The 21,673-nt window shown below is 39.2% G+C and overlaps 1 long non-coding RNA gene across 11 annotated transcripts in view; it reads right to left on the bottom strand.

Annotated features, from left to right (window-relative positions):
* The window catches only part of LOC309660079, a 72,462-nt gene that overhangs the window by 42,376 nt on the left and 8,413 nt on the right, over positions 1-21,673 (bottom strand). For 5 of the 11 annotated variants that reach the window (XR_014263109.1, XR_014263110.1, XR_014263111.1 and 2 more), the window contains exon 2: positions 7,714-7,855. The exons of 1 other annotated variant lie outside the window; for it this stretch is intronic. This is a non-coding gene — a long non-coding RNA (uncharacterized lncRNA). 5 more of the 11 variants (XR_014263117.1, XR_014263119.1, XR_014263113.1 and 2 more) reach the window with 5 other exon arrangements.

Consider the following 21,673-nt stretch of genomic DNA (forward strand, 5'->3'; position numbering starts at 1 on the left):
AAATCACATTGTTAGCACAGACTACCTCGCGTGGCCCTAGGCCTCCAGGTACATAAGATACCCTCATCAGGCAGAATATTCCAAGAGCTTAGAACTGACCTCCCAGGAACTGAGGGCAAAGACCAGCCTCTCTTTGGAATAATCCTTCACTGCAAAGGCGTGACTACTGGGAGCTGATGATCACGAGGAGCCATTTTAGAGCCTGCCTACCACACCCACCATTTACAAAACTTCCCCCATCTGAGTTCCTGATCAGTTTTTAAGTACCTCACTCTTAAATCTGATTGGATTACCGCCCATTTAAGAGAAGTCTACAGTGTAAGAGAGAGGGCTAAACAGACCATGAAGAAAGAAGGAACTTAGAGGAAACAGAGACAGTTTAGGGAATTACACTAAACTAAACTAAACTATAAAACCAACCAACCAACTAACCAACAAAACAAAACAAACCCTGCAATATTACTAGAGAGATAAAATATCGCATCTGATGCCGAAAACTCAGCCTCTGTGCACCAGTGCCAAATCGAATCTCGGAGACAGAGTTTTGGGTGAAGTAGAAAAGAATTAGCTTTATTGCTTTGCCAGGCAAAAGGGGACACAGCAGGTTCCTGTCCTCATAAACTGTTGTGTCCCAACCTGGGAGGATTTGGTGAGGAGTTGTATAGCAATAGTACAAGGGTGGGGTTGCTGACAAGATTAGGGTGTGTACTGGGCCTGCACTCCTTTAATCTGGTCTCAGATAATCTCTTGATGAGCTTCTCTGGTTCCTTTAATCTGGCCTCAGGTGGTCTTCTCTGGTAGGAAGAATGCTGACAACTTCCATTTGTTGGGTTTTAGTTCTATAAAGAGCTCAAAGATATTATGTGTATTACTTGAGGGGGAACCAGGACGCTGCCTCAAGGCTGCACTGTTGTTTCTTGGCTGCTCCTCCCTTGTCTCTGCATCCCCTCCCTTCCCTGATTAGCAACTGTTCGAATCTGCCCTTTGGAACTCAGGGAAGGTCATGGAGGCTGGAGTCTGTTCCCTACAAACAAGGAACGGGGGACACGGAAAGGCTTCCATGCCCAGGAGCCCCACCAGGACCTGCTCGGTTTCACACCCATAAGACAAAACAAGATAATGTGGAAAAGATAACAAGGAAGAGCATCTGTGGGTTAAAACATGGTAGATGGCCTAAAATTTAAAAACATAATATAACTGTGTGAGATTGAGGAAGGGAAAAGTATGTGTTTTGGTGTGTGTTGAAGGGAGTGGGATATAACTTAGCTAAGTCCTCATGGTGCAAATTCGGTAGTAAATCAGGGATGGATTCGAGTTTTGTAGGGCCAGAGGAACATATGATTCGAGGGATGGTCTTTAAGAAAAGTAATACAAAGTTATGTGTTTGAAGTTAAGAATGGGGCCTTGAAAAGGGCCTGTGAAAGTGAGGAACTCTGAAACACAAGCCGTGTTAGTTTCACAAAAAATCTCCCTCTATGGTCAATGGAAAGCATCTAAAATTGGAAAATCAAGAAATAAGAGTTTAGGGAATTCCTTGGCAGTCCAGTGGTTAGGATTCCACGCTTTCACTGCCAAAGGGCCGGGTTGAGGAAATAAGATAATGCAAGCCTCACAGCGTGGCGCCCCCCCCCCAAAAAAAAGAATTTCTAAAACAAAAAAAGAAAGAAAGAAAGAAGAGTTTAAAAACTTTATTTAGAAATACAAGATAAGTACCAAAAGAAAAATCTGAAAGAGTTGAATGTTTGGGGTTGTGGAAATCAGAGTAGAGTGTGATGGGGCAAGGAATTACTATTTTTTATAATTATATTTTATAATAAAACCGTGAATACTATGTGGCTTTTTGCCCCATTCAGGGCCCCTCTCCTGTTTATTTATTCATTCATTCCCTTTTAACTCCATTGCCCAGTCCCAACTCCCTTTCTTTCCCATTCTAATGTGTTTAATGGCATCTTTTGACCAATATGGTGAAATAGATAGGCTGCTGGCTCCTCCCCTTGAGATTAACCTTGGAGAAACTATAGGTTTCCAGGAAATAACAAGCAAACCATAAGAACCCCCTGAGCAGATAAAAGGTTGTTTTGAAATAGTATATGTGTGTGTTGGGGGGATCTAGGTGGTAGTGCTGGTGCATCCTAGAACAGAGAGTGTTGTCTTGGCTCTAAGAGGGTAACTTGGAGAAAAACAACTTACATTCCTCTTGCCTGTCCATCCCCTTGGCATTGGAACAATCATTGCCAACCTTTATTGCAGAAATCTCTACTGTCCAGTATTTCCGGTCTAGGGATGAATTTACCGCAGTACAAAACCCTGCTAGAGTGAAGAGTTAGGAAAGCAGTGGGGGTGGGCTAGCCATGGGCACTACTCCTGCTCTCTTACTCTCCAAACCACCATGGCTGGTAGATGACGATCCAGGGAGTACTTCCTCCGAGTGGTTCTTCTCCCAGAGGGTTTGACAGTGAAGTCCAAATGCTGAATTGCTGCTTAGAGCAAGGGGAGGTGGTGTGCTTCACTAGTTTTGTAGCACCTAGGACTCCTCCCCTTCTCTCTGCTTAAATTTCTCTGGGTTGACCAAGACTATGGTCTGGCTTTCCAACCTTCCCCAATAGGCAGTGCCCAAAAGACTGGCCACCACACCCAGGGAAACATGCACTCGCGGGTTAAAGTAAAGAGAGTAGAACTAGCCAAAAAGGAAGAAAAAGTAGGGGAGGAAATCACATCTATAAAAGGAAGCAGAGGAATTAGAACAGATGATAAATAATTTAAATAATTATTTTAAAAAGTACATCTTTGTATTTGTTCTTACAAAATGTATACAGCTTTTTAGTATGACTTATTTTTAGTTAACAAAGATGGAAAATCATGTTTTGTAATACCTCTCATTTCGTTTTTTTTTTTATTGTGGTTAAAAAAAAAACCCCAGAAAATTTACTGTCTTCACCATTTTAAAATGTACAGTATCATTTTCATATGATTTTTACTTAAAAACATGTTTTTAAGAACCATCCATGTTGCTAGCTATATAACGAGTCTGTTGCTACCAACTTCTGCATGGATTTCCATGGTGAGTACCCCCTCTCCCAGGCAGGAACACCCAGACAGCCTCCAGTTATTCATGATCACAAATAACACTGCAGTGAATATCCTTATATATTTCCTTGCATAGGCCCATGGGAGAATTTGAGATATATACCCAGGAGGGAAACTGTCAGACATAGAGGACGGTTACCTTTAGTTTGACTAATTTGAGCAAACGTGCTTTCCACAAGGGTGCACCTGGCTACATTCCCCACTAGCAGGGCATGAAGGTTCCCAGTTAATACAGTAACTAAAATGACAAATCAGTTTTGTTCCAAATTAAATGTGTCCGATTATCAATGAATCTGAGCATTTCTTCATATGCTTGGTAGCTTTTTGAGTTTCTTCTTCTCTAAATTATCTCTTCATATCTTTTGTTCATTCTTCTGCAGGGGTTGCTGATTTTTTTTCCCTGTTAATATACCAGAGTTTACTTGTATTCTAGATATTAATCCCTTATTGAATTTAGATTGCAAATATCTCATTCAGTCATTTGTTAAACTTTGTCTATGGTGGATTTCTTTGAACAAAAATGTTTACTTAAGAAATATACTTATTTTGAAGTAATTTTGAACTCACAGAAAAATATATTTCAAGATATATAACAAGAATAGTACAGAGAACTTTCATTTGAGCATATGATGCACAACTCTTCTGAATAGTTTGGTGTGTGATTCCTACAAACAGGTTGTTCTCCTATATAACTACATTACAATCATCAAAATCAGAAAATTAACACTATGTAAACCTCAAACCCCATTCAAGTTTTACCAATTGTCCCAATAATATACTTTATAACAAAATAATCCAACTCAAGAGCATACATTACCAATAGAAGGGAATTTCCTCAGCCTAATAAAGGACATTTATAAAAGTGTGAGATCTAGCATCATACTCAATGGTAAAGACTGAAAGCTTTTCCCTCTAAGATCAGGAACAAGTCAAGGATAGTTGTTTTTGTCACTTCAACCTTGTACTGGAAGTTCCAGCCAAAGAAATTAGGCAAGAAGAAGAAATAAAAGTCATCCAAATTGGAAAGGAAGACGTAAAACTATCTGTATTTGCAGATGACATGATCTTATACATAGACAACCCTAAAGTATCCACAGAAAAACTATTAGAGCTAATAAACGAATTCAGTAAAGTTGCAGGATACAAGATCAATACACAAAAATCAGTTGTGTTTCTATATATTAGCAACAAACAATCTGAAAAGAAAACTAAGAAAACAATTTCATTTATAATACCATCCAAAAGGATAAAATTCCTAGGAATAAATTTAACCAAAGAGGTGAAAGGCGAAACTACAGAACACTGCACAAAATAATCTCTTCTGCAGTCCCTTTTCCTCTTCCCTGCCTTATTTTCTTTATAGCTCTTAGAACAATCATGAGTTATATATTTTAAATAATCTGGGGTCTGGCTTCCCCATGTTAGCATGTAAATTCCATGAGAGCAAGGATTTTTGTCTTTTTTATTTATTACTAGAACAGTGCCTAGCACAGAATAAGCAGAAGATATAAATGGTCACAAGTCAGTTAAACTTGCAATGTTCCACCATTTTATAAAGATAACATGTTCTTGTATTACTTGTCAATAAATATTAATTTTAGGAAAAGGTAGGCATAGTTGTGTAATGAGGGCTTAAGAAACTGATGTCTTAAAAAAACATATTGTTTGCTTTACAGTAAGTTAAAAGGAGCTGACTAGAGAACTGCTGAATAGCAGGGAAAGTGAACTTGAAGTTGGGTAACATGAATCTGCACAGAACCAGGTCTAGAAGGAACCATGTAACTGGTAACCATGGACCTGTGGTAGTGATTGCCTTCTGAAGTAGAAACTATCATTTAATTAAGGATTCTTAGAATTAATGGTAGATATTCTAAGCAAGTATTTAAGGATATAAAAGGAATAATACATAAAATATATTCATAATACTGAAACATTAGAAATGACCTAGTACCTTTTAAGGGGAGTGGTCAAGAGTTAGAGAAGCTTTTTTTAAGAAATTAATTAATTAATTAATTAATTTTTGGCTGCATTAGATCTTCGTTGCTGCACGCGGGCTTTCTCTAGTTGCGGTGAGTGCGGGCTACTCTTCGTTGCGGTGTGGGCTTCTCCTTTCTCATTGCGGTGGCTTCTCATTGCGGAGCATGGGCTCTAGGTGTGCAGGCTCAGTAATTGTGGCGCACGGGCTCAGTTGCTCCGCAGCATGTGGGATATTCCCCGGCCAGGGCTCAAACCCTTATCCCCTGCATCAGCAGGCGGATTCTTAACCACTGCACCACCAGGGAAGTCCCAGAGAAGCTTTTTATTGAAGCCCTAGAATTCAGCATCATAGAGCATGAAAGAGATGACACATTGGCCTGGGAGACTTGGAATAAAGGCATTCACAAGGATGCATTTTTCCACTTTGGCAACAAAAACAACATTTATATGGCTTCTATATAATATTTACATTTTTTCAGTTTTTAAAAAAATTTCAAACCTATAGAAAACTTAAAAGAATAGCACAATGAACATTTTTCACCTAGATTCACCAGTTGCTAACATTTTGTCACACTTGCCTTATTTTTAAATTTTTGATCTATTTATTATTTTTTAAACTGTTTATTACTTCATTTATTATTGCTAAACCTTTAGGAAGTAAGTTGCAGATATTATATTACTTTACCCCTAAGTAAATGGGGTAAAGCGTGCTTGTCCTGAGAATAAGGATATTCTCCTACCACCACATTACTTTTATCATATCTAGGAAAATCAACAATAATGTCTAATCATCTAATATTAGGTTCATATTTAAATGTTCCCAATTGTCTGCAAAATGTCTTTTTTATAGTTGCTTTTTTTTTCAAGGTTCACAATTTACATTTGGTGTTATGTCTCTTTACTCTTTTACATTTTTAGAACAGTTCTCCTGGCTTTTTAAAAATGTTTAATTATGCTGTTTGAAGAGTCTGGGGCAGTTTTCTTGTAGAATGTTCCACATTCAGGATTTCTTTCTTTCTTTTTTTAAAAAATATTTATTTATTTATTTTTATTTGGCTGTGCCGGGTCTTAGTTGCAGCATGTGGGATCTAGTTCCCTGACCAGGGATGGAACCCGTCCCCCTGCATTGGGAGCGCAGAGTCTTAACCAGTAGACCACCAGGGAAGTCCCAGGATTTATTCCTTTGTTTCTCCATTAGTGCAATAAATGAAATATTTTAGCAAAAATACATGTTGTACCCTTTTTTTTGCATAAAATCAGAAGGCACATAATGTTAGGTTACCCAATTATTGTGATGTTAATTGTGATCTCTGGTGTTATGAACTGAACTGTGTCCCACCAAAATTCATAAGTTAAAGCCCTAACCCCCAAAATGATGGTATTTGAAGATGAAGCCTTTGGGAGGTAATTAGGTTTAGATAAGGTCATGAAGATGAAGTCCTTATTATGGGATTAGTGTCCTTAAAAAAAGAAACACCAAAGAGTTTGCCTCTCTCTCTCTCTCTGTCATGTGAGGATACAGCAAGCAGGTGACCATCTGCAAGTCAGGAAAAGAGCTCTCACCAGGAACCAGATTGGCCAGGACCTTGATCTTGACTTCCCAGCCTCCAGAACTGTGAAGATAAATTCCTGTTATTGAAGCCACCCAATCTATGGTATTTTGTTATAGCAGCCCGAGCTGACTAATACAACTTGGTAGAGGTGGTGACCAGTCTTTCCACTTAACATGTATATCTCCTTGTAATCATTAAGTAATCTGAGGGGTGGGTGATACTTGGAGACCATGTGAATATCTTGTTTCCCATTAACCTTTCATAATAATTTTAGCATAAATTAATAGTTCTTGCCTGAATCAAATTTTAATTCGAGGTTGCAAAATGGTGATTTTCCCAATTCATCATTCCTTTTATATGTATTAGCTGGCATTCTTCTATAATACAAGCTTACCCTTTCCCCCTTTATCTAGTCTCTTTAACTCTTACTTTTTGTCCTTCCAAAGTAGACCCTGACACAGAAACCTGGTTGTGGGTAGTTTATTTGGGAGATGATACCAGAGGAACAGAGGAAATGGGGAAAGTTAGACAGGGCAAGGAGGAAAAGCCAGTAAACGGTTTATCAGTGAACAGTTCTGCTGTGGATAATTGGACCTCAGTCCCACTGAGAAATGATGTTGAATTCCTTAGAATTGTGCTGCTAATCCCAACATCTGTTAGTTAAGAGCTGCCCCGGATGTATTAACTATCCCCCCCCTTCCTAACCCTCTGCACTTTCCCATTGCCTCCCTCAGCAGCCATACACTCTAAGTGGTTCCTGAGAAAGACCTCAGGCAGAGCAGGAAGGTGGGCATCTGTCAGAATGATGGGAACTGTGGATAGAAAAGAATTCAAGTGGGTTGAGGGTAATGTGGAAAAAGGCATCAACAGCATCTGCTTCTCTCCCTCTCTCTCTGATGTCACTGTGAACTTGTGGAATTAAAAAAAAAAATCCCAGCATGTTATAATCCTTTACCATCATTATGCTGTTTGATTCCCATATTGTCTCAAATTTGGACAGTGGGAGACCCTTCACATTGGCTCCTTTGTCCTTTTGTTCCCAATAGTCTTTGAACAGTTCCTTGCTTTCTGGCAGAGCCAAACACTGCAGGCTTACCTTGTGCTTTCTCTGCCCCAGAGCTGGTTTCAGCCATTTCTTTAAGGAGTTCTGATTCTTTACAGTGGAGAATAATATTTAGAAATTGTTCTGGGTTGTCATTGCTTCTAGGCCTTTTCAGTGGACAAAGCTAGGAAATGCACTTAAAAATAAAACAAAACAAAAACCATCAGTATACAGTGACCCCTCCAATTCAAATCAAACATCACAAGGTCTTTCCTCACTTTCCACCATTCTATATTTTATTTTCCTTCTCCCACAGAGAAAACCCCGGGTCTCAATATCAATTATTTGCTCTTCCCTATATTATGCACAAGAGTTTCAGAGTTGCAACACCAATATCACTACCAACAACAAATTTCCTAAGTAGAATTTTAAGATTTCATTTTAGTTCTGTTTGTCTTCAAATCATACCCCACTAAATGTGTACAGTGAGAAACCTGTACTCAAAATTATTTGAATTAATTATTTTTCTGAGGTTATATCATTTTATAAAGTATTTTTTTAAGCATTTAAAAAATTTATTTATTTTATTTATTTATTTTTGGCTGCATTGGGTCTTTGTTGCTGCACATGGGCTTTCTCTACTTGCGGCGAGCGGGGGCTACTCTTTGTTGTGGTGCGTGGGCTTCTCATTGCGGTGGCTTCTCTTGTTGCAGAGCACGTGCTCTAGGTGCGTGGGCTTCAGTAGTTGTGGCGCATGGGCTTAGTTGCTCCACGGCATGTGGGATCTTCCCGGACCAGGGATCGAACATGTGTCCCCTGTGTTGGCAGGTGGATTCTTAACCACTGCGCCACCAGGGAAGTCCCTGAGGTTATATCATTTTATATACAATTAAGTTTATTTGTTTTTCTTTTTTTAATTTTATTGAAGTATAGTTGATTTATAATATTGTGTTTAATTTCTTCTGTACAGCAAAGTGACTCAGTTATACATATATATATTCTTTTTCATATCCTTTTCCATCATGGTTTATCACAGGATATTGAATATAGTTCCCTGTGCTATATACTGTAGGACCTGTTGTTTATCCATCCTATATATAATAGTTTGCATCTGCTAATCCCAAACTCATAGTCCTTCTGGGGGTGGGGAGGGAAGGACTGGAAGTTTATTTGTTTTTCTTTTTATTCAAATTTGAGGTTTGATTTTAAAATTCACAGAATGGAATACTATGTGGCCATTAAAAAGAAGAAGGAAGATCTCTGTGTACTAATGAGGAGTGAAATTGTAAGCCACAAAATAATATATATGGTGTGCTGAGTTTTGTATAATAAAAAAGGAGAAATACAAATATGTACACATTTTTTCCAAAAAAACCCAACACACACATACAGTAAGAAGAAACCAGTTCGTTAGCAGTCCTGTTCTGCTTTCTTGCTAATGGATGCTGTGCATCAAATATTTTATACATTCCAAACAGGAAGAAGGAAAAGGAATAAGCAGCAGCAGACTTCCACTTAACTCTCATTAGCCTGAATTGAGTCACATGGTCACACTTAGCAACAAGAGGGTCTGGGAGCACAAGCCTCTATGGTAGATTAAGGTAAGCAAAAAAGGGTTTGAAATGAAGGCTGAATGAGCCTATCGATTGTATCTGCCACTCCTTACCTTTTAGATTTTAAAATATGTAAAAGTGAAACTGAGGATGGTCATTAGTTATATCCATTAAACTAACTTCCTGGTCTAGTAAATACTAAACTGTAATCTGTCTTCACTGATCAAGCTTGCAAAACTGCATGCCCTTCAAGCTTCACGTAGCTTAGACAATGTATCACAAGACTCCCTTCACCACCCCCTTATAGATAGCATCTCGGACGTGAGTCTTAAGATGTGTGCTCAAACTGTTTTTCAGGAACTGAGTCAGCTCTTGTCCACATCTAGCCGGTTGAGACCATGGACCCATTAACCGGGCCTGCTCGAGTGTTCCATAGGTGACCTTTTGAGTCAGAGGGCCAAAAATTCTACCCTTAGATCATGCTAACACCGCCATTTTCTGAACATACATCCTACAAAGGAGCATGAAGCCCAGTTGCACCTGCACAGAGCAACACTTACCTCACTTCCTCTTTTCTTACCTCCAGTCACCTTCCCCTGCACCTCTGACCACTCTATGCCCTTTACCCATAAATGTTCAAACCCCCTCGCCTTTGGGAGAGCTGGATTTGAGATTTGCTCTCCTGTCTCCTTGCTTGGCTGTCTCATGAATAAACCCTATCTCTGCTGCAAACCTTGGCGTCTATGGGGCAAGTGAACCTGGTTCGGTAACAAAAGGACAAGAGTCTAAAGAACTAGCAACAGGGGCTTCCCTGGTGGCGCAGTGGTTTAGAGTCTGCCTGCCAATGCAGGGGACACGAGTTCGAGCCCTGGTCTGGGAAGATTCCACATGCCACGGAGCAACTAAGCCCGTGAACCACAACTACTGAGCCTGCGCGTCTGGAGCTTGTGCTTTGAAATGGGAGAGGCCGCGACAGTGAGAGGCCCACACACCGCAAGGAAGAGTGGCCCCCACTTGCCGCAACTGGAGAAAGCCCTCGCACAGAAACGAAGACCCAACACAGCCAAAAATAAATAAATAAATAAATAAATTTATTTATTAAAAAAAAACAAAAACAAAGCCCAAGAGGATTAAAAAAAAATACTGTTTAAAGAACTAGCAACAGCATTTTTCAAAATTGTTAAAGTCGTTGTAGTAAAAATCAGCATATTTGTGAAGCAGAAGCCAGGTAAAAAGAAAATTTAGTGGACTGTATTATACTACAAAATGGATATCTATTAAAATCATTGTGCCATGTGTCTCTACATCTTTCACAAATCAGTATCTATTTTTCTAGCTAGGTAGCTATCTATCTGATTTGTGTTTCAATTTACTTCAATTTACATCTACTAATATCTGAACTCAATTAGATCTGTTTCCCCCCTGCAGCATGGCAAAATCATATGGTATGTAAATAGGGTGACTGTTTGCCCTGGTTTTCCTAGGACAATTGCAGCATAATTATTAACAGCATCCCCTTTCATTCTCAAGCATTTTGGTTTAGATGATAAGTTATATGGTTTCCATTATACATAAAGAACAAGTGCATATGAATTGGTCCAAGTGGAGCTGTTAGTAATGACCTGGAAAGGGTCGGTAAATAGTCTGCTTTCTAGAAATGATTAAATCATATTTACATTTCATGTGAAGCCCACTAGGATTTCCCTCGTGCTAATACAAAAGACCAGGAGGCATCCTTCAGTTCCTTATAGCCATAGACAAAGTCAAAATTTTTGTAGACTGGGAAATCCCAGTACTTCCTGTTACCAGGCCAAGTTCCTTTGCCTGACACACAGCAAGCCAAACACTGCGACTGGAAATAAGGAAAAGATGAGGTAAAGTTTCACACAGGCGAAACTAAGCTACATGCTTCTTCATTGGACACATTATTAGTTATTTATTTATTTAAAAAATTTATTTATATTTATTTATTTATGGCTGTTTTGGGTCTTTGGTGCTGTGCGCGGGCTTTCTCTAGTTGTGGCGAGCAGGGGCTACACTTTGTTGTGGTGCGCGGGCTTCTCATTGCTGTGGCTTATCTTGTTGCGGAACATGGGCTCTAGGCATTCGGGCTTCAGTAGTTGTGGCACACAGGCTCAGTAGTGGTGGCTCGTGGGCTCTAGAGCAAAGGCTCAGTAGTTGTGGCGCACGGGCTTAGTTGCTCCGCGGCATGTGGGATCTTCCCGGATCAGGGCTCAAACCTGTGTCCCCTGCATTGGCAGGCAGATTCTTAACCACTGCGCCACCAGGGAAGCCTGGACACATTTTTAGAAAATGGCGGCATTAGCCATGTGCTGAGGGTGGAGTTTTTGGCCCTCTGATGTCAAAAGGTCATCAACTGGACAGTTGTGCGTGTCCAGTTGGAGGGTCCATGGTCCCAGCAAGTCTTAACCAGCTCGAAATGGACAACAGCTGACTAATTCCTGAAAAACAACTTGGGCAAACATCTTAAGATTTGTGACATTGTTTAGGCTACATGACGCTTGGAGGATATGCAAGTTTTTGTAAAAACAAAGCAAGCTTCATCAGTGAAAGCAGGTTACAGTTTATTATTTTTAAGCAAGTTATAGTTTAATGGATCTGATGGTTACTCTCGGTTTCACCCTCTTTTTCTTTCCTGCTCATTCAACTTTGATACTGCTTTCTTTTGTTCTTGTTAAGAATAGCTGACAGAATTTCCAGCAACTTAGGCATAGTTGGGGGTAGGACTTGGTAGTGGAGGGCAGTGAATGAGCTTTCAATAATACAGACATAAAAAAAAAGGGAAATCGTAGGACTCCTATAAATTTGGAAGGCATTGCACCAATCTCTTTTACTGAACTCTACTCCAAGGCACAAATTAGTTTATTGTACTCATGAATTGTATATATTATCTAACAACTCTACAACAAATGTTCTCATATCTTTGGGTGCTTGCCCAATTATTTCCTTAGAAATCCCTCTTCTATTTATTTTCTAAAATTAAACAAATATACATATTATTTTTTAATACATAATGACAATGTGTTACACCGCTTAACTTACAGTACATGGGAATATATATATTTTTTCACATCTACAACACTGAATAATATTTTCTTGAACCATCTGATCTGTGACAAATAATGTCACTTTTTATTTGTATAGTTCTTTTGATTACCAGTGCACCTTTAACATTTTCATGCACTTAATATGCATTTATTTTTATTCTTATATGATTGGTTGGTCATGCTTTTTGTTTATTCTATATTGAATGCTTTTTTCTTCTTGGTTTTTTTTTTGGGGGGTGGTTCAGTAGCTTTCTTTTTTTTTTTTATTTTAGACATCTTTTTTTTATATTCTTTTCCATTATGGTTTATCACAGGATATTGAATATAGTTCCCTGTGCTATTCAGTAGGACCTTTATTCTTGATTTTTAAAAGAGTTCTTTCTATCCTAGTGTAACTAGTATGATCTGCTCCACAAACTCAAGGTACAAATGTGGTCAAGTACATCCATTAATTTTCAAGGCCTGCCACATGCCCTATTAGAAGAAAGTCTAGTTTTCTCCATTGTGGTTTTCCCTTGTCTCCACTGATTGTCCAAGAATACTGAGGGGGGCTTACTCAGCCCAAAGGGCAATAGATTCCTCTTTTAATAGCCAAATACAGAGAGAACTAGAACTGGTGTCTACTCAGTCCTCCTGTGCCACTGAGTCTTTGCACATCCACATAAATTTTCCTTAACTTCAGATCTTGGTGAGCATAAAGGGTTTTTGGTCTCCTCTTCCCTATGGGTACTAGGCTTCTAAGGCAAACTGAGTCACGTCCTCTCCAGTGACCCACTAGGTAAAACTAAGGTGAGGCAGCTGCTAATTGGAAAGAAACACACACACACACACACACACACCAAAAAGTTGTTTTTTTTTAAATTTAATTTATTTATTTATGGCTGTGTTGGGTCTTTGTTGCTGCGCGCGGGCTTTCTCTAGTTGCGGCGAGCAAGGGCTACTCTTCATTGCGGTGCGCGGGCGTCTCATTGCGGTGGCTTCTCTTGTTGCAGAGCACGGGCTCCAGGTGCATGGGCTTCAGTAGTTGCAGCACCCGGGCTCAGTAGTTGTGGCACATGGGCTTAGTTGCTCTGTGGCATGGGGGATCTTCCCGGACCAGGGCTTGAACCCGTTTCCCCTGCATTGGCAGGCGGATTCTTAACTACTGCGCCACCAGGGAAGTCCAACACACCAAAAAGTTTTGTTAGAATCTTCTTGCAGGACAGTGGGTGCCTTCACCAATTACATTTGCATAACTAAGACAGCCGTCATAGAACAAAGAATATCAACTTCATCTGATTAAAATTTTAAAAATAAACAATAAAAAATACTGTTAAGAGATACGATCTTAACCCTTTATCATGTATGTTGTGTACATATTTTTCCATTTGTGAATTGCTTTTTAGCCTTGAATATCTTTTTTTTTTTTTAAGGGAGGAGGACTATATCTGTTTTAAATTTTTTATGTAGTCAAAGGTATGGCCTCAACTTTTATTTCTTAAATATTCATCAAGATTCAAAAGACATTTCTCATACCACATTTATAAAAGACATTTACCCAAACTTCCTTTTGGTACTTTAATGTTTTCATTCTTTCACATTTCTAATTTTCATCTATCCACAGTTATTTGGCAAAGGAGTGAGGTAACGACCTAATTTTCTTTTTGCTGTGTATGACTAGCCAGTTGCACAAACATCACTTAAGATCTAACTCTTCACCATGATTTGAACTGTCCCTTTATCATATGTGGGCACTTCCCACAGCAATTATTTCAAAACTTTTCAACTATTTTATTCCCTATCAGCCACTTTTCCATCACTCTCAGCAGACACCTCTTCACAAATAATTGAGTCTGTCAAGAATTCCAACTTTTGCTGCAACTCCATTCTTCACATGAACATAGACCATTTTCTACCTCTAGAACAAGGCTCAGCAAACATTTCTGTAAAGGGGCAGATAGTAAATATTTTAGACTTTGAAGGCCAAGAGGCAAAATCAAGGATATTACATGGGTTTTTATATAAAAGGTCTACCAATGAGAAGAATGATTTTTTTTTTAGGAATAACATTAATTAATTGGGGGCTCTGATCAGTTGCAAATATTAATCCATTAAAATCATTCTTACCTTCTGGGACCATGCAAAAGCAGGCCAGATTTGGCCCCTGACCTTTGACATCTTCCCTCTGTCCATTAACTCGAGAAGAATTGCCCCCAGAGCATCCCACCTATCCAAGGCCATTTCCGGACCCCAATTCTTCCCTGCTTTTTCAGTGACATTAGCCATCAATATACTTAGCAATTCTATTCCAATTCCAAATGGTCCAATCCCTGGACCATTCCTTTCAGTGATTAATTTGTATATTTACATAATAAAAGACAACCTTTTTAAGGCCAAATAAAATATAAAAGTAGGCAGCACTTTCTATTGACCATAGTATATTTACAACTAAGGGAAGTTAGTTGTAACTAACTTCCTCTAGTAAACCCACACATTTCTATGACAAGTATAATACAAAATAACAAAAAAAAAATTTCAAATCATTTGTAGTTAGTTTTAGAATACAGACACAATTTTTTGTCCATCAGCCTTGGTTTCCTATTTCCATTCTCTTTTCCTTATTATTAACTTATGGCTATCTTTCCTAAGGATAGCTTGTCTGGAGAATGGTGATTCATAACGCAATAATGTGCTAGGTAGTTAGAAAAAGCCAACCTTTAACAAATAAAACACCATATATACAAAAATACATACTACAATGGAGTCTTTATTATATTAACATTGTACTGACTTGATGTGAAAGTGGTCCAAGGCTATAATCTAGGAGACCTGTGCTTAAATCCTGATGCTAAAACTAACCCAGGATTCATTATTCTCAACTATTTAACAGACCACTGCTAATTTCCACTTTTAATTTTACCTTTAAATTTTTTTGGGAAATAATCTTAAGTATGTTAAAGAGTTATAAGCACAGCAGAAAAATGTATTTTTCTTTTCCTGGATCATTTGAGAGCAAACAGAGATGCCCCATCATTCTCAAACATTTTCATGTATTTCCTACAAATGATATTTTCCTAAGTAGCCACAGCACAACTATAAAGACCATACATCACTACTACCTCAGACCCATTTGTTTTACCAGTCGATCCAGAAATGTCCTTTGTATCAAAACAAATTTATCATTTTAACTATTTAAAAATATACAGCTCAGTGGCATGAATACATTCACATTTTGTGCAACCACTGCCACCATCTATCTCCAGAACTTTTCCATCTTTCCAAAATGAAACTTCATACCGATGAAGCAATAATTCTCCATTTTTTTTCCTTCCCATACCACGGCAACCACCATTCTGCTTTCTGTTTCTATGAATTTGACTATTCTAGGTACTTCACATAAGTGGAATCATACAATATTTGTCTTTTTGTGTTTGGCTTTTTTCACTTAGCATAATGTCTTCAAGTTCCATCCATGTTGTTGCATGTGTCAGAGTTTCCTTTCTTCTTGAGGCTAAATAATATTCCATAGTATGTATATACCACATTTTGTTTATACCTTCATTTATCAGTGGACACGAATTGTTTCCAACTTTTAGGTATTCTGAATAATGCTGCTATGAACATTGATGTACAAATATCTTTTCAAGTTCCTGCTTTCAGTTCTTTTGGGTGTATACCCAGAAGTGGTAGTGCTGGATCACATGGTAATTCTAAGCATAATTTTTTGAGGAAGTGCCATATTGTTTTCCAGAGTGGCTGCACCTTTTCACTTTCCCATCAGCAATGCACAAGGGTTCCAATTTCGCTACGTAAAAGCCAACACTTGTTCTTTTCTTTTTTTCTTCTCTTTTCTTTTGATAATAGCCATTCTAATGTATGTGAAGTGGTATCTCATTGTGGTTTTGATTTGCATTTTGTCAGTCTTTTTAATCTCCTTCAATCTGGAATAGTTCCTCAGTCTCTCCTTGATGTTTGTGACCTTGATAGTTTTTCTTTTGGTCCTCCAAGTGAATAGTGGCTCAAGCAGAAGTTTAATTATCACTCCCATAAATTCCAAAACCAGTGGTTCTGATCAGTAGATAGTGATTCAAGATCCCATGCTTCTTCCATCGTGCAGCTTTGCCATCTTCTTAACGTGGTTTCCAAATGACCTTGAAATTTTGAAGATTGGAGACATGCTGTTTTGTAGAATATCTCTCAGTTTGTGTTTATCTGATGTTTCCTCATGACTAGATGCAGGTTATACAATTTTAGCAGGAATGTAAAAGAATTGTGTTCTGTGTTCTCATGCCATCCTAATATACTTTTGATTTGTCTCATTACTGGTGGCTTAAATTCAATTCGTGATTAAGGTAGTGTCTGCTACTCTTCTCCACTAAAAAGTTACTCCTTTTTTCTTTGTAATTAATAAATATTTTGTGAGTAATATTTTGACACTACGTTAAGTATATAAATGAGATACTAAATTATGCAAATATGTAAACTTTGAGGCTATGTTAATAAAATTTCCTCAACAAACTTTCGATTTATTTATTTCTTTTCATCAGTTTGGATTCATGGTTTCCTATTTTATTGTGTATTATAATCTGTTCCTATCATTACTTATTTTGATGCTCAAATTGTTCCAGATTTGGCTACTCAAAACTCATTAAAGCTGGCTTTTCTTACCTTTTAACATGTTACCATCATTTTATGAAGACTTCCTTACCTGCAACAATAAAATATTCCAGGCTCATCTTCTGTTTTCTCTGCTGTAGGCTTGGAATCAGCTATTTCACCAAAGGGCTCTAGTTCTTTTTAAAAGAGAAGAGTATTTAAGAGCTAGGATCTGGGTGCTAGGTGTATTATTATTATTATTATTATTATTTTTAGCAGACTTCAGGTTTTACTGCCAAAAATTACAAAAACAAAAAACTTCTGATTTTTCAAACCTGTGAAGTTTTAGAATTGTAAATGAGGGGCTGTGAATCTGTAACATCTACTTTAATTTTATTTTTTTAATTTAATTTTTTTCCTGAAGTATTGTTGATGTACAATATGTGCTAGGTGTATTTGTTGCTATTGGGGTATTGTTGCTCTCAAGCCTCTCAGTGGAGACCTAAGGAATATATGTTCTATGTACACACATATACATCCACATAAATATGTAAAGGGTGGCAGAATATGCCACCCCAAAATGTGCTACTATGGCCTAAGGATTATTTTGAACAAAATGTTCTTAAAAAACAGCAGGTGCAGGAAGGGTGTTCTGACTTCCCCTTTTCTACCTGAAAGCAGGAGATGAAACCCCCATGTAAAAGATGTATTCCTTATACCAGGAGGAAAGACACATTCTTATCACCAGAGATAGGGAGTCGACGCTGAGAAAATTGTAGTATACAACAGATCTTGTTAAAATAACTCTTATCTTCCTTTAGTCTCCCCATATATTTTAGTTACTCTTCCACAATTGCCTCTTCGTTCAACTTAATATATAAGCCCTTAGGTTTTGTCATTGCTTTGGGTCTTCATTTCCTTATGAGGGCTCCCAAGTCACGTAAAACTTATATTACATAAATCTGTATGCTTTTCTCCTCTTAATGTTTTTTAAAAAAATATGTATTTATTTATTTACTTAGGCTGCCCCAGGTCTTCGTTGCGGCATGCAGGATCTTTACTTCTTAGTTGTGGCATGCAGACTCAGTTGCAGCATGTGGACTCTTAGTTGCGGCATGCAAACTCTTAGTTGTGGCATGCATGCGGGATCTAGTTCCCCAACCAGGGATTGAACCCGGGCCCCCTGCATTAGGAGCATGGAGTCTTACCCACTGGACCACCAGGGAAGTCCCTTAATCTGTCTTATGTCAATTTAATTCTCAGGCCCAGCCAGAGACCTTAAGAGGGTAGAGGTAAAATTTTTGCTTCCATTATATATACATACATATACAATTATACATTTATGTCTCATTTATGTATTTATTTCTATAACTATCTCTATATGTTGACACCCATGAGGACACAGATACCACAATTCCAACCCAGCATTGCAGAGTTTATTCTAGTTTTCTCTTTCCATATTTGTAACTGAGGAGGATGTCCTCACCCCACCAAGGCTCTGACACATTATGACGGGTTCCATTCCTGCACTGATGCCCTTCTTAACCCTCTCAGGCTACCCTATGCTGGGCTAACCCCTGCCCATGCAAAGCTGTTCTCCCATTGGATGTCTTCCTTACCCTGCTCAGAGTCCAAAGCCCTACACCGGGCCTTCCCTCTACACAGATGCCTTCCCCATCCATCATGGGCTCTGATGCCAGGGCCAGGCCATCCCCCTGTGCTGGCCACCCTCCTCACCCTGTGCTGGCTCTGATGTCCCATGCTGGGTGCCCCCACTCTTCTCTGGCTTTGACTGTCTGTGATGGGTGATAATCCCCTGCAAGGACACACTCTTCACCCTGCTTGTTCTCCAAACTCCTGATGGCCCACCTTCCGATGTAGAAGCCTCTCTCTTCATCCTGCAGAGGCTGACCCCTCTCCCCAGGGGGAAACCCTGCTTAGTCTCTGACTCTGCCCTGGAGCACAGCTGCTCACCCTCTCAGGCACAAATACCCACATTGTTGATCCTGCTTAATGGCTTCTGGGCAGAATCGCTGGGGAAGGGAAAAGAAACGGGTAAGAAGAAGAGCTCAGTGACTATTTTTAATATTTATCAGTTATAATAGACAATGCTGATTGCCTTCACAATAACCCTTCTTTCCACCATCTTTTGTTACTTGCAGCCAAAAGAATTCTAACTGCCCAACTAACCTTACTGATGCCCCTCTCTCAGCATACAGCCTTGCTTCTTTCTCAGAGGCTACACAGGCTTTTCCTACTCTTCTATCCACATCCCCTAAGGCACAAAATTACCTACATCTCCACAGTACTCTATCTTCTTTCCCATAATTTCCAGGCAGTGATATTCTTTCTCTTATTCCAAGGCTAATTCACCCATCATGTGTTCTATATTCCTATTTTCTCCCAGATTCTTAGGGAGTCTGCTTTGGTAAAAGTTTCCTTTATTTCCTTTATTTTCAAATTCTGGATTATTATTAGTTCTTTTCTTTAAGCAGAAAAATGGCCAAGTCTCTCCCTTCTTATAAACAAAGATAAACCTTCCTCTGATTAGAAAACATTTAATATGTACATTTTTTTGGATCCAATGTAATTCTACTTCTAAAAATCACTTATTGGGACTTCCCTGGTGGTCCAGTGGTTAAGACTCCACACTCCCAGTGCAGGGGGCCTAGGTTAGATCCCTGGTTGGGGAACTAAGATGCCACATACTGCAACTAATAAGCCTGTGTGTCGCAACTAGAGAAGCCTGCACGCTGCAACGAAGACCCAGCACAGCCAAAATAAATTAATTAATTTAAAAAAATCACTTATTAACTTATTGAATATTTATGAGCACCCATGTGCCAGGTACCATGAATAAAATGATAAGCAGAAACAGATATCATCCCTGATTTCATGGAGGTTAATGAGACAAATATCAATCAGATAATCACACTAATGAATGCATTACTGCAAATTGAGACCTTAATGATAAAATGAAATATTATGTACTCATATTTGTTGGTCCCTATTCCAAACTCTTTCCATGCATTAATTTAATCATAAATAATGTATTATATGCACTATAATATGTATATAGTTTTATTATGCCCACCACTATTATACCCACTTGCAGAAATGAAACTGAGTCAGAGAGAGGTTAAGTAACTTGTCCAAGGCCATACAGCCAATAAGTGATAGAGTTGGAATTCAAACCCAAATAGTCTGGCCCCTGCTCTTAACCATTATGCTATACTGGTCCTCACAAGTAGCTATGAAGAGGGATCTTTTTTCTTAATTAAAAAAAAAATTTTATTTATTTATTGTTCCTGGCTGCGTTGGGTCTTTGTTGCTGCGCGCGGGCTTTCTCTAGTTGCGGCGAGCAGGGGCTACTCTTCGTTGCGGTGTGCGGGCTTCTTGTGGTGGCTTCTCTTGTTGCAGAGCACGGGCTTTAGGAGCACAGGCTTCAGTAGTTGTGGCACGTGGGCTCTGTAGTTGTGGCTCATGGGCTCTAGAGTGCAGGTTCAGTAGTTGTGGCACACAGGCTTAGCTGCTCCGCAGCATGTGGGATCTTCCCGGACCAGGGCTCGAACCCGTGTCCCCTGCACTGGCAGGAGGATTCTCAACCACTGCACCACCAGGGAAGCCCGAGGAATCTTTTTTTAGTTTTACTTTATTTTATTTTTTATTTTTCGCTGCCTTGAGTCTTCGTTGCTGCTCACAGGCTTTCTCTAGTTGCAGTGAGCGGGGGCTACTCTTCGTTGCAGTGTGTGGGCTTCTCACTGTGGTGGCTTCTCTTGTTGCAGAGCACAGGCTCTAGGCTTGCGGGCTCTAGAGCGCAGGCTCAGTAGTTGTGGCACACGGGCTTAGTTGCTCCGCGGCATCTTCCCGGGCCAGGGCTCAAACCTGTGTCCCCTGCATTGGCAGGCGGATTCTTAACCACTGCGCCACCAGGGAAGTCCCAGAAAGAGGGATCAATGAGGATATACAACAAAGAAAACTGATCTAGACAGGAGCTTTCTGAGGAAGTACTGCTTGAGCTCAGACCTCAAGTTTGAGTAGGCATTAACTCTGCAAAGTAGGTGGTAGTGGTGGTAGGAGAAGCAATCATTTCACCTAGAGGGCAGAACGTGCAAAGGCCCTGAGGCAAGAGGGAGCATGGCACAGTGAAGAAATTGAAAGGCCAATGTAGCCAGAATGTAGAAAGCAAGGGAAAAGTGAGACATTATATGGCTAGAGAGGTAGTCTAGGCCATATGAAACGGGGCCTTAGTGGCCCTTAGGGATTTTGTTTTTCATCCTAAGAGTAAGAGAAAGCCATGAAGATAAGGATTGGGGAAGCAGGGATCAGTTTCCTTTGAAAAGATTACTCAACTCCAGTTTAGACAGTGAATTATAGGGGAGTCACAGTACATATGGAGATGAGGCTTGTGATATCTTGAGGGTGGTAAGCTGACTTAGGGTGGTGACAGTGGAAATGGAGACAAATGGAGGGATGTGGAGAAATATTTAGAAAGTCAAATTGACAGGACTGGGTAAAAGATTAGATATGAGTGGTAAGAAGTTGTTAGGTTTTAAGGACGGCCCCCTCCTGTATGTAATCTGTCAATAAAATCAGTTAATGTATCTTCTAAATATCTTTCTTTCTAGCCCAAAACACCATTTATTGAGATAGGGAATGTGGAAGAAGATGAAGAGGTTTGGGGAAAAGATTACTGAGTCTTGGACATGCTGACTTTGCAGTGCCTTTGAGACATTCACATGGAGGTATTAATTGACCTGGGCTAAAGTCATACACTTGGGAGTTATCATTGTATGGATGGCAAATGAAGCTGAAGCA

This window comes from Balaenoptera physalus (assembly GCF_965194825.1).
Source record: "Balaenoptera physalus genome assembly, chromosome: 1".
NCBI classification, from domain to species: domain Eukaryota; kingdom Metazoa; phylum Chordata; class Mammalia; order Artiodactyla; family Balaenopteridae; genus Balaenoptera; species Balaenoptera physalus.